At 35.6% G+C, this 17886-nt stretch overlaps 1 protein-coding gene across 5 annotated transcripts in view; it reads left to right on the plus strand.

The window, feature by feature from the left end:
- The first annotated feature begins 7315 nt into the window (after positions 1-7315).
- The window catches only part of LOC126979633 (CBP80/20-dependent translation initiation factor), a 56085-nt gene continuing 45514 nt past the window's right edge, over positions 7316-17886 (plus strand). For 4 of the 5 annotated variants that reach the window (XM_050829077.1, XM_050829078.1, XM_050829074.1 and 1 more), the window contains exon 1: positions 7322-7449. The gene's annotated coding sequence lies outside the window, so the exon portion shown is untranslated. Of the gene's footprint in view, positions 7450-17886 lie in introns of all 5 variants that reach the window. The other variant, XM_050829075.1, reaches the window with a different exon arrangement.

The following is a 17886-nucleotide window of genomic DNA, read 5'->3' on the forward strand; positions in this document are numbered from 1 at the left end:
ATTTGAAACACTAAAAACCTTTTTTTTTGCTTTGCTTTAAAATTTTACCAAAAAACTTTTTTTTTTAAATATTTTGTAGTTTTCTATTTTTATTTTTTCGAGCTGCAAACTTGTACTCTACACAGATACACGTACTACAAAGTTGTGGAATGAGCTTCCTTGTGCGGTGTTTCCGGGACGATACGACATGGGTACCTTCAAAAAAAGCGCGTACACCTTCCTTAAAGGCCGGCAACGCTCCTGTGATTCCTCTGGTGTTGCAAGAGATTGTGGGCGGCGGTGATCACTTAACAACAGGTGACCCGTACGCTCGTTTGTCCTCCTATTCCATAAAAAAAAAGATAATAATTAATGTGTTTTCACCCTATCAAATTCATTTATATGAAATAGTTACAATATAATAGTTATTTTCGAGGATACTAAACAAGGTATGACGTTTTTAGTTCTTGACCCGGTTAAAATTTAATGTTCGATTAAATCTGTTGTTAAATCTGAAGTAGCTTAATAAATTGAATGAGTTGTATGAACCTGGCCATTTTCAGTATAAATCCGCATTTCCAAAGTTCAACTAATGACACATATCTAATTGAAAGTTTAGTTCTGCCACTGGTGAGTAATAGAAGAAGCTTAATATTGTCATATTCAATGTTTCTAGTACAGACTTGTTTTGAGTTTTTCCAAATAACAATTAGTAACAGAGGGCCTAATGGTAAAACAACTGCACATTGCCATTTGTAACACAACAGTTTTTGAAGTTATACTTCTTTGGGCGCGTTATGAAAAAATGATGAGAGTGCAATTTTAAGATGCGCGCGCATCACTGTAACACAAAAGTAACAGGTTGAAGTTGGTTCCTAAAATTTTCTGACGTTTGCGTCACTCGTTGTTTTTTTTTGGTTTCTTCATCCATTATTAGGATAGGCAAAGGGTTCAAGCCCGTACAGCCGTATTCATTATTTAATAATTAATTGCCTTTGCAAGATTTTTACAAAATTGTTCTTTCAAAAAACGAGGAATAAATCATTTTAATGATTTTTGCTTCGTTAGCCAAAGAAGTATAACTTCATGCGTGTATACTTAACTTTTTAAACACTTTTTTTCATTTATTAAATGGCACAGGATGCAAGTATTTACACAATATGAGAGTTTTGGCCATGGGTTGTCAATCATTAACAATCTACAATAAGTTTCATAGTAAATTCATAATGTGTTTTCAAAGACTGCTTTTCCCCAGTGCCTTAAAATTGGGAATGGAAGAGCCATTCTACTTTCTGATTATTACAGTTACATTAAGACGAAAAGAAAATACATCAATGTGCAGATTTTTTCCTCCACTTTTATGTGGGCTTTGTCTAGAGAACTATAAACACTGATAAATTTAAGGTTTAGATGCTTACATAATAAATAATGACTAGAAAGAAAGAGTACATGTGGCGAGGCAAGTGAAAACCATTACTCGATATTCTTTATATGTGGACAGAGACTAACACAATATTTACTAATTGTTAATTGTGTTAGTATTTTGTTAAGAATAAAATATAAAATAAAAATAAACTGACAAAATAGTTTAATGGAGGTTTATTAATTTGATATTTACAGTGTTATTACAAAAAAGTTAAACAAGCGTTGAACACTTGTTTAAAAAAATAACTATTAAAAATCCGAGTGTTTCTATTGCTTAGCGTCAATCTTTAGACGTCGCTTAAATAGTTAGACACTTTAACAAAACAAGTATCTAAGCCATGTTTAAATATTTTTTTGTAATAACACTATTAATGTTTAAATAATTTATGAATCAATTATTCCCCACTATAATATAGCTATATTGTATTGTTATAACGTTTAAATACTAAAATATACCCATTTCTTCTATTGTTTATGAAATATAGTTCCAAATTCTCAATTGATTTTTTGTTATATGTTTTCGAATTAACTCATCCTTAGTTATCTGAAGTATTGAGAGATATTAAAATACCAGTAAGGTCACTAACATAAAACCTGTGTGATGAAAAATTTCTCTGGCACTCATGCTCGAATACCGTACCTAGTACAGCATTTCAGATTATCCCCACGGTCACAACCAGATACCGGGCCATCAAAATAAAATTCAGAGTCAAAAAGTTTCCACCTTTTCATTAAAAAAATACCTACTATCGATTGACTCATCGTAAATATTCGTAAGGTAAATAAATAGGTTACTATTTATAACCTTTTTAATATTAATATATGTGTATTATTTTACCCTTAGAGTATTTATGTCTAGATAGACTATGACAGCAGTAGAAACGTCGATAAAAATAGTATTTAGAACCAACCTCTAACCGCCCTCAGGATATTTGTAACTTAATTGTAACTATAACTGTAACTTAATTGTAGCTTAATTGTAACTATAACTGTAACTTAATTGTAGCTTAATTGTAACTATATTTTTTATGAAACAAAAGCCTGCTGAGTTTGTTGCGCCCGTCCTTCTCAGGTGTGAGGCATTAGTTTTGGAATGGGTTTTGGACTTTGAATAAGTGATGTCACATCCTATTTTGAATAAAAATATTTGTGGTTGAATATAATATTAAAAGTGGTCAGTGAGTTTGTTATCCGTTTATTTTCAAACAAGTTAATATATAAAAAATATGTTGATAAAAAGCTTCTTCTAAGTTAACTAGGGCATTGTTCTGCCGTGGCCCGTTAATTTTCACATTGCCCCTTCGTACCCCACATAATACTTTTAAACCCAATCTGGTCTAAATTGTCTCGAGCTGTTAGACATCCGATAAAAAAAGGAAAATTAGTCTAGTGTGCGTGACAAAGCTACGTCTTACACACGCGCTTTGTATGACACTTTGTATTAGTGTGATAATAAATAGAGGCTAGTTATAAACTCAATTTTTCTAGAAGTTTTTTACAGCTGTTATAGTCTATCTAGACTTATAAATGATCTACGGTTTTATTTTAGTAGGAAATTTTATCTATATTCAAAATATTTTGCAAGTGACACTGTTAAATGCATGATGATACTACAGTAATGAAGACGTCAAAGTAACTATTGAGTTTTGTATTCAAAATGGTTTTAACTGATTATGTTGCAGCAATATTGTCGCAACTAGGTGAAGTCGAGACACGTATAGACAATTGCTTCGTCATAATATCACATATATAAAATGTAACTATGTTTTCTATGCCAGAGACATTGATCTTATAACTCATAACCTATAAAATGGCCGTAAGCCCTTTAACCTATAAAACTTGTAGTAAACGGAAAGGGCATACGGCTATTTTGTAGGTTGTTTTCAGGTTCGACATAAGGAAAATTTATCTTCTATAAATCTATAGTAACAGTACTATGGAGGGTAGAGATAAGGAGAATTATCTGTGTATATGAAAAAGTGTCCGTCAAAATACATTAAATAAGGGTGGTGCTACAGTAGCATCAGGTTAAATCTTAAAAGAAGCGCCAAATATAAAAACACTCTAGGTACACGTTTCCCTATAATAAATACTTAAGGTTATATTTACTACATTATTTTGTTCAAAGTAAGTCGTTGAAATTTTCAATAAATAACTAATTTAGCCGACAATAATTTTAACTTTTATCTTGGCATACTTCAATTCGTTTACAATTGCTGCATTCACCATTCTTCATACCATACCCTGTGCCTACACCAGCGCCAATGTGGAAGCATTTTGAACTGTTATTTGCAACATAAGCTGGAATTTTTTTCAACTTTTCTCGATTGTCCTTGCCTGTATCCTCCATAAACAGTAGGTACAGTACAGTAGTATTATTTTTAAATATACAGGTAATTGGCAAAAACACACAATAATTGGATTGCAGTAAATTTTGTATCTTTAAGTACTTCAGATCACTTTTGCATTTCCATCCACTAGTTTTATCAACAGTACCACCAAATAATTTAAGTTTATTTAGTAAATGTTTTTTTCCCTCATAATTTTTAGTTTAAGTACATTCCCTTTTTGTTTTTGGATTCGTGTATAGTTGGAAATTTTTGTGTTTATTCTACGAACATCTTTATTTATATTTAATATTAAGATTATCCCGTAATAAATATTTTTTATAACGACCAAAAGTCATTTTATTGAAACCTAATTTTGGTCTGATGCTTATATTGTTTTTAAAAACAACAGATTTTAATGTTTCATTTTTATTTAATACCTTTGCTCGCCCTGTCATAATAGTTATTTGATGTACAAGTGAGCAAAGTTATTTTTTTCTGCGAGTGGTGACTTTAAATCACGAATTCACGAAGTAGTCACTAGTACTCGCTACGCTCGTGATTCTAATATAGACTACTGAGGTAGTGAGTGATTTAAAGGCAGGAGACAAAAAAAAATTGCTCTCGTGTGAAACATACAACTTTTCACCTCGACTAGCGAGAAAAGTGTTATAGGTTATAGTAATATAAAAAATTAAGATAATATTTAACAATGTTTACTATAAATATCATAACTAGTATTTATTTTAAATATTAAGTCTTTAAAAATGCAATAATAAAATTTATAAATCTAAATTTCGATAGGTAACATATACATTTTTGTGACAATGAGATAATACGCTAGGCTAAAATGAGTTTCGGATCGCATTGTTTATTTTTTTAACGCGGAGTAATTCCCGGATGAATGGTCACGTGGGGTTCGAAATTTAAATCACTTTGCCTCACGCTCGAAGGAAAAAGCGTTTTTGCTGCGAGTTCTGACGTAGTAATTTTCTGCTGGAGAGGTGAAAAATATATATGATCTATGAATTTATTTTCCGGAATATCAAACAGCTAAAACAGCCCCCCCAATGATTGCTGCCCCATACAAAGCTCCTGCAATTTTCAATCAATCAACACGGACGAGTAAAAAAAGAAGGACTTCGCGCCGTGATATTAGCAAGTGAAGCACCATTATGCTAGTGTGTGTGCGGTTACGGGGGATACTAATTACACAATTTTTTCTCCCTTAAAGAATCATACAATATAATGTTTATAATGTTTTTTTTTTGTTAAACTGAAAATATTTAGAAAGTGTAAAACGGCTTAATGTAGAAAGTCGCCAATACTTTTATTGTTTTTCGAAGTAATCTCCGTTACTCTGTACACATCGTCGCATTCGATGGAACCACTGAGAAAAGCAGTGGGCCCATTCTTACTTAGGGATCTCTTCTACGGCATTTTCGTACGCATTCACTGCATCTTCAGGGCTCGTAAAGCTAAAACCTTGAATTTTATCTTGAGTTCTTGGGAATAAATAAAAGTTGCAGGGTGCCAGGTCAGGACTGTATGGCAGATGACTCATTATCTCGACACCTGCCATAGTCATAGTGTTGCGGAGAGCGCTGAAGCATAGTTGTGGTGAAGGAGGATCCTGCTTCGAGGGCGCTGCTGTCGAATTTTTTCCAAGACAACAGCCAAACAGCGATTGACATACCAGTCTGCAGTAACTGTCCTTCCATCTTCTAGCACAACTTCCTTGACTTCTTCCTTTCTTTACCTTAGTTGGCCGATCCTCGAAAGGAAACACCCACTGAGCTGATTGTCTTTTGGTTTTGGGTTCGTAGCAATATATCCAGCTTTCATCACCTGTGACGATGTCAAATACAGCATTTAAGTCACTGGCGTTGAACTTATCTAACATTTGGTGACACCAGTCCATGCGAAGGTGTTTCTGGTCGTCGGTTAAAGTATGGGGAATCCATCTGGTACAAAGCTTCCTGACGCTTAAATGTTCGTGTACAATTTTTTGAGCTTGACTCATACCAATGCCTAGGCTTGCCCGTATCTGCTGATAAGTCACTCTTCCTCTATCATGCGTCGCACAGCACTGATTTTATCTTCAGTAGTCGCTGTTAAAGGACGTCCCTCACGCGGATCATCATTGAGATTGCTACGTCCACGCTTAAACTCGTTAAAACAATTGTAAATAGTGGCACGAGATGGGGGCTTCATTAAGAAATGGTAATCGCAGCCTATCATAGCATTGTTGTTGAGTAAGCCCACAACGAAAGTAATAATAAATCATTGACCGAATTTTTTCTCGCGTTAGGTTCAATTTCACGTGTAACAAGAGTTTTAGATTTGCCGCCAATTCACAAAACCAAATGAAAAATGAATGCAATATAAAGAGTTCTAAAATTGAAATTCAAAAAAGTTTCATTAGCAATGTTTCTAACTGGCCAGTTCTAACCATTTTCAGTGTTACCCACGTATTGTGGTATATATACATACAAACTCATCAATTTTTAGATTATTGTCGTAAGACAGAATAAAATATGTCAATAAAACTTAGATTTTTGAGATTTCTAGTTTTTAAAACTCGGTTGATTAATTAAACCTACTTTGATCTTCTTTTTATTAAAACATACGAATTTAACATATTGAGCGAGCATAGGTACGACTACAAATCTAACTTCATGCAAAATATAATCTGAGATTATTGGAAAAACTAACAGTCCGTAATTTTAAAGTACCTACCTTGTAGGACTTAGTGAAATTTTAGAATTATATGTTCTTTTACTATGGAGGCATTTTTTACCGAAAATAAGGGATGAGACGATCAGGACGTTCAGCTGATGGTAATTGATACGCCCTACCCATTACAATGTAGTGCCGTTCAGGATTCTTGAAAAACCCAAAAATTCTGAGCGGCACTACAATTGCGCTAGTCACCTTGAGACATAGGTTGTTAAGTCTCATTTGCTCAGTAATTTCACTAGCTACGGCACCCTTCAGAGCAAAATATAGTAATGTTTACACATTTCTGCTTCACGGCAGAAATAGGCGCCGCTGTGGTACCCATAATCTAGCCGGCTTCATTTGCAAAGGACCCTCCCACTGGTAAATCCACCCAATGGTCATCCTCTGATAGTACATAGAGATTGCCACCGCCTCGGCTCTATTGTAAAAGACATATTTATATAAAGTACAAAATAATATAAGATGTCGCAAAACCTCACTAAATCACAACTCGCGATAATATAGAACATTACCGTTTCTTAACATAAGCACTTTAACTTTCAAGCAGCAGTTTATATAAATATATTCACGAATCACGATGGAATAGAATCAGTTTGTGAATTATTTACTTTATAAGTATCAAAAGGATCCAACGTTAGTCACCTGAATTGTTTCGCGTTTAGCCAGTTTAGCGCTGAATAGTGTATTATTATGAAGTAGGTATGAACCACTAAAAAAAATTGTGTGACTGAGATGCAATCGTAAAAGAAAATCGGTCGCGCGCGGCGATCGGGCCCGGCGGCCGGCTAGCCAATCATGATAGAGTCGACAGCCGATGCGCTCGCGACTAGCAGGCAGTTAGTCCGCAATCGGCAAACCGCCCGGGCGGGCGCCATACGACCAGAATCTGCGCAAGCGACAATCGCGTTAATTAATATTTGTGAAAAACACATAAATACGCCAACGAAAGCTTCCGACACGCACGCGCATGATTCTGGTAAGTGCTACAAGTTGCTATTTTAATTCCCCTACTCTTATCGTCGGATCTTCTATTTTAGTAATAATTTAGTTTATTTTCGAACACTGCAAGCGGTTTGCTTTCAGTGGGCAGTTTTCACTCGCGTTCTAAATCATTAGTCGAATAGAGTTAACGATGAAGTTTCACTAAAAGTGAATGCAGTATTGCATTAGCTGGCATCGAGTGGGTTTCTAAACTAACACTAAGTAGGTTTTACGGCACAAAATAGATTTTCTTGAGCTCTTCCGTAACAGCGCCGCGGTCGGCCTGAATACCGATTCTTTTATGTTAGCGCGACTTGCTCGCTTCACTAATTTTGTGCTATTCAATTAATGAATGTATCGGATTGCAATTGATAGATATTTATCTATTCTTAAAGTAAATTACTCTATAGATAATTTTGTTCACGAATTTGCGTCAACGTAATCTACAATAATTATTCTAAGATGTTGTGCATACCTAATATTGTTTGATATGATTTATTTTCTTATACTCAGCTATATGTTGTGATAAAATGGTTGAATGAAATAATTCATAATCAAATGACTATTATTATTTGGTAATCCGACATCTTACGACTCTACTTATTTTAGATAGAGCTTTCTTCCCGTTTTCAAAATCTACCAGCAAACACTTAAATTTTACCTTATAATTGTTTTTACAAAATCATATTTTTTTCTGCAGTAAGCTTTCTGATACACTCATAATAAATAAGTAATTATATAGGAGGCCTTTATCTAGCGGTGGACGTTTTTCGGCTGTTAAGTAAATAATTATTGATTGGATACGAAATTTTTACCTTAATATGTTTCATATTTCTTTTTCTTTTTCATTCTTAATGTTATCTTCCGATCTTAAAATATAGGTATATACAGATGAGTGTTTAAAAATTTTACGGTAAAAGAGCACAAACGAGCGTCAGAGGTACCTGATGTTAGGTGATCACCGCCGTCCACATTCTTCTGCAACATCCGAGGAATCAGGAGCGTTGCTGGCCTTTCAGGAGGAATTGGTTCACGGTTTTCTTGAAGGTATCTATGTCGTATCGTCCTGAAAACACCACGCAAGGAAGCTCATTCCATAATTTGGTTCTAAGTGGCAGAAAATTATTTGAAAACCAAATTGAAGTGGTATGCCACTTATCCAGATGGTGAGGGCGATATCCAAGTTTCTGGCGTGTCGTACGCAGGTGGAATTTGAAGGCAGTAATTAGGTGACACAGTTTTTCGGAACACTCCCCGCGATAAATGCAGACACAATAAAGTGGCGTCTTTACGGAATGCCAAGTTCACAGACCACTGGATCCGGTACAATTGAAGAAGCTCTGTCAAATTCGTGCTGATACTAGGGTGCACCAGACCAGATATGAGAGAAATACTCCATATGTGACCGGATCTAGGATTTGTAGAGCGCTATAATGTGGGTCATCTTCAAAAAATTGCAATGCTTTATTTATGACCTCCAGTTTCATCGAATCCATTTTGGCCTTCCATTTTAGATGACCGCGGAAAGGATAATCGCTCGAAATTTCGAGACACTGGGTTCATCCATTCCAATACAAGGCGAGGCATTGAGGGAAGTCTTTCGAAGAGCGGTGATAAGACAAATGTTTATTTGTGATTAACGTGTAAACTTGAGTCTTCTGAGGAGTTTGAATTGAACTTGGTTAATTTTACCCCATTCCACGACCCTCTCATGAGAGGAAGATACAAGTTTCTTGTCTTTTAATAGGTCTAAATCTTAAATCTTTATCTACCTGTAAGAGATACTATGAAACAAAGTCCCTATCCGTTGTCTGCTTGTAGGTATATCCGCCAACTCCTTTTAAAACTCGCAAAAAATTGTTGCGGGCTTGTTTTCCACCATCAATAAAATATGTTCTACGGATGGTTTATACAATACATATCTACATACGATATGACATGGGTACTTTCAAAAAAAGCGCGTACACCTTCCTTAGAGGCCGGCAACGTGAGCGTTGAGGAATCACATGAGTGTGATTCCTCTGGTGTTGCAAGAGATTGTCGGCGGCGGTGATCACTTAACACCAGGTGACCCGTACGCTCGTTTGTCCTCCTATTCCATAAAAAAAACATTATAATAAAACCTAATTATCTACTAGTAACCAGAGAATTGTAGTTCCTCTATAAGCCCTTTTTTCTATATTTCACCCGTGAGAAAGTAAGGCGAATAGCTAATGTTATTAGGTTAATGAAAGAAAATGACAAGCGGTGCAGTACGAAGCTATTCGCTGATATAGCCCAAGATAAGAGGTAGAAATTTACTACTCAGATATTAATTAGCAGGGTCATACGTTTCCAGATTTGATTATACGAATTGTTGTACGCTGCATTGTCTGTCTTCTACCGCATTTATCACGGGGTGTGCTTTCAAGAGCTGTAAACTTCTTAGATTCACAATTTGTAAACATTGTTTTTAAACAGAGGATTCCTAGGGTTGCCCTTCAGATACAGAAACTTAAAAGTCCTGAATTCAAGCACATTATCGTTATTTAGTTTGAAGGAGCGTGCTGTCGAAAATGGTTAAAATTAAATTGCATGCGGTTATTAAGTATCTGTGATTGCAAAATTTCAGTACCAAAACAGTTATTCAAGTCAGCAGGATACGTTAGGTGCAAATGCTTCACCACAGAACAGATGTCTTTCAACTGTTCTGTGTGCTCCACCATATTATACAGTTTCACTTTGATGGGTCGAACGTGAAAAAACATCCGCCAAAGGAGACCCTCGGTTGTGTCGCCCAACAATGGCAGTGATCGAACTAATGGTTAAAAAAGTTGAAAAAAAATATTGTTAAATGTCACAGTACGTTTAATAGTCGACAAACAAATATTTCAAATAGTAGTGGGTTTCCCTATTGCCGGGTGGTGACACGGTACCGGGCTATCAAAATAAAATATCGGGTCACAAAATTCCCGCCTCGTTTTAAAAAAAACTCCATAGGATAAAACTTTCTTCACTTTCCGCGAACTTCGATTATTCGATAGTAAAACTTACTCTTCTTAAATTTCTGACTAAATACACGACAACAAAGTATGAAGTACTAAAAAACCCTTTTTACTATTAATAAATGTGTATTTTGGCTTGGGTTTAACAGTAAGGGCCACGAAGGGGCAGTGTGAAAATAACCGGGCCATGGCACAATAATGTTTGGGAAACATTGATGTATACTATATACATAATATATTCTACAGAACGCTTAGGGATGAAAAAACTTGACGCATGTACAGTTGACTAGTAAAAAAAATAGATTTTTTCAATATCTTACGCAGGCTATTAATTATAAAATAATCTTATTACGCGCATTCCACTTCAAGGCTTATACCATAATGACTAGACTGCGAGTCAGTAATTCATCCAAGCGACTTGTGATATAGTTTTACCGTGACTCAGTGATTTGAACACGTGGGATCAGGTCTAATGTAAGTGATAATATTATATTACCAGTGGCTCATCGTACCATGCCCGAGTTGTATTAGAAAAAACAAAAAATGTGGGAAATCGAAAAAAAGGAAAGTATTATGCATTGAATCATTAAATGATTGCGAAACTGAAGTGGCAGTGGGCAGGGCACATCGTTAGACGGACAAATGGTCGTTGGGGCAGTAAAGTCCTCGAATGGCGACCACGTACCGGAAGACGCAGTGTTGATAGACCCCCCACAAGATGCACCGATGATCTGGTCGAGATCGCCGGAATACGTTGGATGAGGGCAGCGCAGGGCCGATCGTCGTGGAAATCTTTGGAGAGGCCTTTGTCCAGAAGTGGACGTCTTCCGGCTGATGATGATGATGCATTAAATCTCTACGCTGCCATCAGCTGCAACAAGCTCTGCAAATTAACTAGCATATTTTCTTAGCTTGTTAAAACTTACTTAGCCTTAAAAGATTCCATTTCCATAGACAACATTTATGAACCAAAAACCATGTTTTTAAGGAGTTAGTAATAATCTATAATCTATGAGATTAAAAGCGTTACAATTGTCGTGCCAATATATATAGACGATAATGATTATGTACTATTACTCCATGGATGTACTATAATTATAGTCTGTTGAGTTACAGCATAGTTTGGAGGTTATCAACCTCTGTACACAAAGGTGTTATCTCTGCCGTATTGTTCCCAGCTAGACTCTCATCATTACCCACATCATCACAATACATAACATCGTGCTAACATTAATATTATACATAATACCTTTCAGGGTAAATGTATTCACTTTCATAATAAAGTCCCAGCCACTGTTCAGGCATTATCTATAAATAAAATTAAATGTTTTATAAAAAAAATGGCTCTGTCGTAAATCCTATTACACCACAGCTGAATATCTAAGTGATCGGACAGCCTGGGACTAGATTATGATTATTTTATAGCGATAGAAATGACTGTACAATATTGATTATTTTTATTGAAAAGAACGCAAAAAAAAGAATGCTGGGAGAGTTTCTTGCACCGCTTCTTCTGTCTCAGAGCGCGATTTGTTTCCGAAGCGGTAGTACTATTTAATTTATTAGAAATGACATCAAAAAGAATTCTAAAGGAATCAATTTTGAGAAAATAAATGCCTTTTATGCCTTTTTATATTCTACTAGCTGATGCCCGCAACTTCGTCCGCGTAGTTAAAGAGTTTTTAAATAATAAGCTAGTTTGGAATTGAAGATTTACGATAAGATACGAATCTTCGAACGTTCCCAACATATCATATGAATCTTATTTCGAGGAACATTGCTATGGCGAACTAAACCTACTATTGGAATAGTTTAGTTCATCGAGGTGAATTTCAGTTTTTCACAAATCCCGGAGGAAAGATAGATTTTTCCGGAATAAAATGTAGCCTATGTCCTTGCCCAAGCTCTAGTCTATCGCTGTACCAGATTTCATTAAAATTGATTCTACTGAACCGAGCGAGCTACTACTCCGGCGTAAAAGCGTAACAAACAAACTTACATTCACATTTTATATATTTATTTATTTATTTTATTTATTTATTGATTATGAAAACTTACAACTATGTTGACATCTATTTGTATAACTAAAAGCCACTAACTAGTTTTCACATAATATATGATTCTAATTAGTTTTTAAAATTACTAGAGAGTTACGCTATCTTATAATCTATTACATTAATACTATGTATAAAATTAGTACTTTATTATAATAACTACATTTTAAAGATACCAAGAAGCAAGAAGTTTACAATTTATAAAACATAATTACAGTAAATAATAATATAATTAAAGTTTACATTGATTTTGTTGAATACTTTGAATACTTAGGGAAGAAAGTATGATTTGGTCATCAGAATTGCACTAGGTTTAGTTAAAAGAGTGTCAATTTCGGGGTAAGCATTTTCAAGTTCATTAAATTTGATCCTTGTACGGACGAAGAAGGAATTACGGCGATAGAGAGTTTTATAAAAGGGGATGGGATTACGCAGCTGTTTTTTAGGAACACATAACTTAATTTGACTTAACTTAATATTAGTGGGGATGTATCTGTAATGGAGAATGTTCCCAAGGATTTTAACAATAGTTGTAAGTGTGGTGTTCCACCCCAGTGGAGGAGCCCCAAGGTAGATATGTAATTAACTTCATTGCGACCTGTTTCGAGGACGTTACGAGATTGGTATACGTTCAAAAAGAGGACGTATCTACACCTACTTGAAAGAGTACGCCCGTGCCGAGTTTTCCTCTGGTGTTGCAAGGTAGTATTTTTTCATGAAAATAAGGGACGGGACGAGAAGGACGTTTAGCCGATAGTAATTAATACGCCCTGCCCATTACAAAGCAGTGCCGCTCAAGATTATTAAAAACCCAAAAAATTCTATGCGGCACAACAACTTCGCTCGTCACTTTGACACATAAGTTGTTAAGTCTCATTTGCCCAGTAATTTCAGTAGCTAAGGCGCCCTTCAGACCGAAACACAGTAATGCTTACACATTACTGCTTCACGGCAGAAATAGGCGCCGTTGTGGTACCCATAATCTAGCCGGCATTCTGTGCAAAGGAGCCTCCCACTGGTAATTGGTATGAACGATGTTGATCACTTACTTTCACGTGACCGTTCGTTTGGTCACCAGGAGAAAGAAATAAAATATCATTCTCAAGAATTTTTTTCACGTATAAATAAACTTTAAAACGAAACTGAATTTGACATGCCAGTTTGATTGCCTTGCATCAAACAAAACAAAAACGAACATTTTTTGTTCACAGTTACATGAGTTTTTTGACCGAAATTCTAATTAAATTTCCAAATTGAAACTAGCTCTATATCATCAGAAGATGAGGAGTCTGGCAGTGAAATTCCCTTAAAAATCGGTCCATTTTGGACATAACCTAGTATTACTACAGTATTGATATGAATTATTGAACAGTAGGTATCGCAAAAAGGGTTGGGTAAATTTAAGTTATACAGATTCGATCAGTTTCTTAAATAAGAAAAGTTATACTTCTTTTGGCGCATTATTCAAAATTATCGGAGTTAATTTTTACGATATGCGTGCTCACCGTCATGCATTTTCTACACCCTGACGTTAGCTGGTCAACTAGATCATTTGTATCATACTTCAGCTACTAAGCCTCTTCTAACTCATATTAGACATATGAGTCACAACCAGTGGACGAGAATTAAATAAAATTTCAATATATAATTTCAATTTAAATACAAGTTTTATAATAAGACTTCTATACTAGATCTCCCAGACTCTTAGCACATAAGAATAATGATTTTTTTTTTTATTAAACGATTATAAAATTACAAAATAAGAATAATAATACAAGTCTTACTAAAAACCTAGTTAACACTGTGCCTAGGAAACCTACAACTAGGTAATCCTGTGTTTCAGGCGTAAATAATCAGAAAAAGAAAAACTTAAAAAAGTAAAAAGGTATAAATTAATGTACAAGTTAAGTATATAACTAAACTATATCTTCAATGTAATTAGTAATGACTAATAATGTAATAAATAATAGATAATGTTTATTTTAACACTATTTGTAATTTTTCTATATCTTTATATGACATATTTTGAAGTGCTTCATGAAGAGCCTTCGTACAATTATTATAATTTTACGATTAATATGATTTTCATTAGTAGGTACTTATTTACGTTACACATTTAAAAAAAAAGGAACGCTCAAAACATATTTTAACATCTAAACTGTATGGAAATCACACGTAAGTCTTTTTTAAACAACTATGAATCTCTTAGTTTAGTAAGAGTGAAAATGAAATGAAAACTTTTTTACGCGCGCTGCGGACTATATTTTCTGAACCGTCATGAAAGGCTATGTAACGCTCATTCTAGTAAATTCAGCTCTAGTCAACTTAGGTAGACTGAAGTTTTCACGTCTATCGTATGCAACATTGTTTCTTTTTCTCCATTAAAAAATTAACAAGGTATATCATTGCTTCTCCTAAAAAATAGTTATTATGGCGACCTCGAGACAAGAATTAGTCATCTTAAAACGGTGATGTTCTATGTTATGTGAAAGTTGAATCAAATAATACGTATTTCCTAACTTTTATTCAAGCCAAATTAAAAAACAATATGGCTGAAATGCGTGGGCGGTCTGTGGGTTACAAAAAAGGCGCGAAACATGACCATGACGTGTGCTGTGTAACTATTCATAATGTGATAATTAATACGTTCACTTCGAGAATGCGGTGCTTGCATACATGCTAATACTCATTGAAATTATTGAAATTCTGTGTGCAATCATCCACGGTAATTGCGATATTAGTGCGTTTTATACCGCTATCTTTAATCAGCTTTGCCGCTATACATATAGGCCCTGGTATGAATGCATAAAATATTATGCTCAGTGAGGCAAGTGAGTGAGTATGGTATAATCAATTCGAATATTACAGCCCCCCTCCCCCCCATGCTCTCCACCAATGAGACCTTGTATTTTATTTCAACGCGTGTGATGGCACCTCTCAAGAAATATCCCGGGGTGTATAGTACTTTTTTTTTAATAAAAAATATACAAAATACGTGGTAAACACCTTATGCGGTGTAAAAAAAGCGCGGAAAGCCTCTAAAGACCGCTTCTGTGATTACACCGTTTTGTGGTGTGTGTTTGAGGATTTCCATTAGTGTCCCTCAGCTGGTGATCTTCTTGTAGGTATATTTCACTCATAGACCGGAAGCGGTTTAGAGAGAGAGAGAGAGGCCGCGTTCTATCCTCTACACTGTATACATATATAATGTATGATATACTGCAAAGTAGCGGCTTTCATTGCAATACAGACGCGGAAAGGGTATCCTTTATACACCAGGCATGCCAACATCTTTCGGCATAGTGTTGACGAGAACTAGAACAAATTTGGACCTGAAATCGAGACTGCGCTATGCAACTTCCATACTGTGCGTTCACTGCTAAAAACTTCTACTTTTCCCTGTGTCGTATCTTCTAGATTTCAGAATTCTCCCCTAATTGCCACAGCTTTATTAGCCTACTCAGCGTCTTCATTTGGAAGTGAAGGCCAAGATGGCCACTGTGCTTGAATTCTTGTTGAATGCTTGGTGTGCTAAGTAAGACGAGACATTTCTTCACTTTAAGCCACCACCTGCACCTCCCCTTTTCCCACCTCTTGGCGGGCGCTCAACAGTCCGTTCTTCTTTCGTTTGATCACTTAAATCGGAGAGCTACTCCAACCATCGATGGCCAAGTCATCTCTGATCGGCTTGATTCTTTTGTCTTTGCATAGAGATGTAGGGTCTCGTAGTATTCAGAGGAGCTGTTAAGGTTAATATTAGCAGCTGTTTTTTACCCTACAATACTTCAAAATGCGAAATTCCAACCAACGTTAATGTATGGCATTCCACAACCGCGCGTTTCACTAGAAAATCTTTGCCACGTTCTGTATTCTTGAACTGATATTATGGGCCTTTAAATCCTCATACATTTCAAAGGCCGGTAACACATCTCCTGACCTTTGGTGTTGCTTCTTGTCTTCACGTAGGTGGGCCACGCGCCAGTTTTCATCTTCTGATATAAAAAAACCAGGTACACTTCGATTTCACTCGTAAAAATTTTAACATTTTCAACATTTTAACATTTTACACGGGAAGGTTTGACTTCTCATCCAAAAAAACTTTGAACTCGAAAATGAAGCTCTATCATGCGCCCCATAAACAGATACTATTAATGAAGATAAATCTTTGTAATTAATTTGTAATGGATGTTTGTTATACCAGTATAAAATATATAATGCTTTTTGCGTCGAAACAAGTTTATGAGTCATTCAAGTATTCAAGACAACCATTCAATTCCTACTGAGTGTTTATATTTTACATATCATCTCTTGTCTTATTTCGAGTAATATACGATTTAGTGTCCAGATATAATAGGTAAAGAGGCGATAGAACTATTCACCTTCAAGTGTTGCGGCCAGTTATCAACTGACACACGCACATTCTACATGGGAATATTCTTCACTGCCAATCTTATAGATTGCTTTGAAATAAAATGCAGTGGATTGTGAGAAAATATTAGCTGAGGCCTTTTTTTAATTTTCCAATTCTAAAACAACATACCGTCCCTTTAACGCGGGCGAGACAATCATCAGTGCAATGAAATACAAATACAACTGCAGATACGACTACACGTCGTGAGCAAAAATCTTAAAATTTTCGTTCAATCTTCCTTCAAAATGGGAAACAATCATATTGGAATCTGAATGAGAAGGAAATATTATGTATCGGACTGTTTTAGTTTTTCGGTTAATGCTGTCGGATTTTTATAGGATTCTGTGTAGTGGGGCGTATATGATTTAACCGTTTTAAGCACTTTTCCCAGTGGGAGGTTCCTTTGCACAGGATACCGGCTAGATTATGGGTACCACAACGGCGCCTATTTCTGCCGTGAAGCAGTAATGTGTAAGTTAATTGTGTTTCGGTCTGAAGGGCGCCGCAGCTAGTGAAGTTACTGGGCAAATAAGACTTAACATCTTTTGTGATCAGAATTTTTGGGTTTTCAAGAATCCCGAGCGGCACCACTTTGTAATGGATAGAGCGTATCAATTACCATCAGCTGAACGTCCTGCTCATCTCGTCCCTTGTTGCCATTAAAAAAAAATCTAGCACTTGCAATAACGAGAATATCAAAAAAAGTTAACCAGATATTGACGACAGCGATCTTTTTTGGAAATAATTTTGGTCTAGAATTAAAAACCAAGGAAAAAAGAGACTTGAACGTTTGTATCGTAAAATGGCCACAAATGCTTCGGGACTAGATACGGCCAGGCTTCAGCTGTAATGAAGTCAGAATGGTTCGATTTCAACCAAGCTTGTGTAGATCAATATTTACGACACAATGCTGCGTCTTCGTGAATTCATTATATTGATTAGGTTTCTATGTAATATGGTGTTGTTATAAAGCTTAACCACCT

This window comes from Leptidea sinapis, chromosome 3 (genome assembly GCF_905404315.1).
Source record: "Leptidea sinapis chromosome 3, ilLepSina1.1, whole genome shotgun sequence".
NCBI classification, from domain to species: domain Eukaryota; kingdom Metazoa; phylum Arthropoda; class Insecta; order Lepidoptera; family Pieridae; genus Leptidea; species Leptidea sinapis.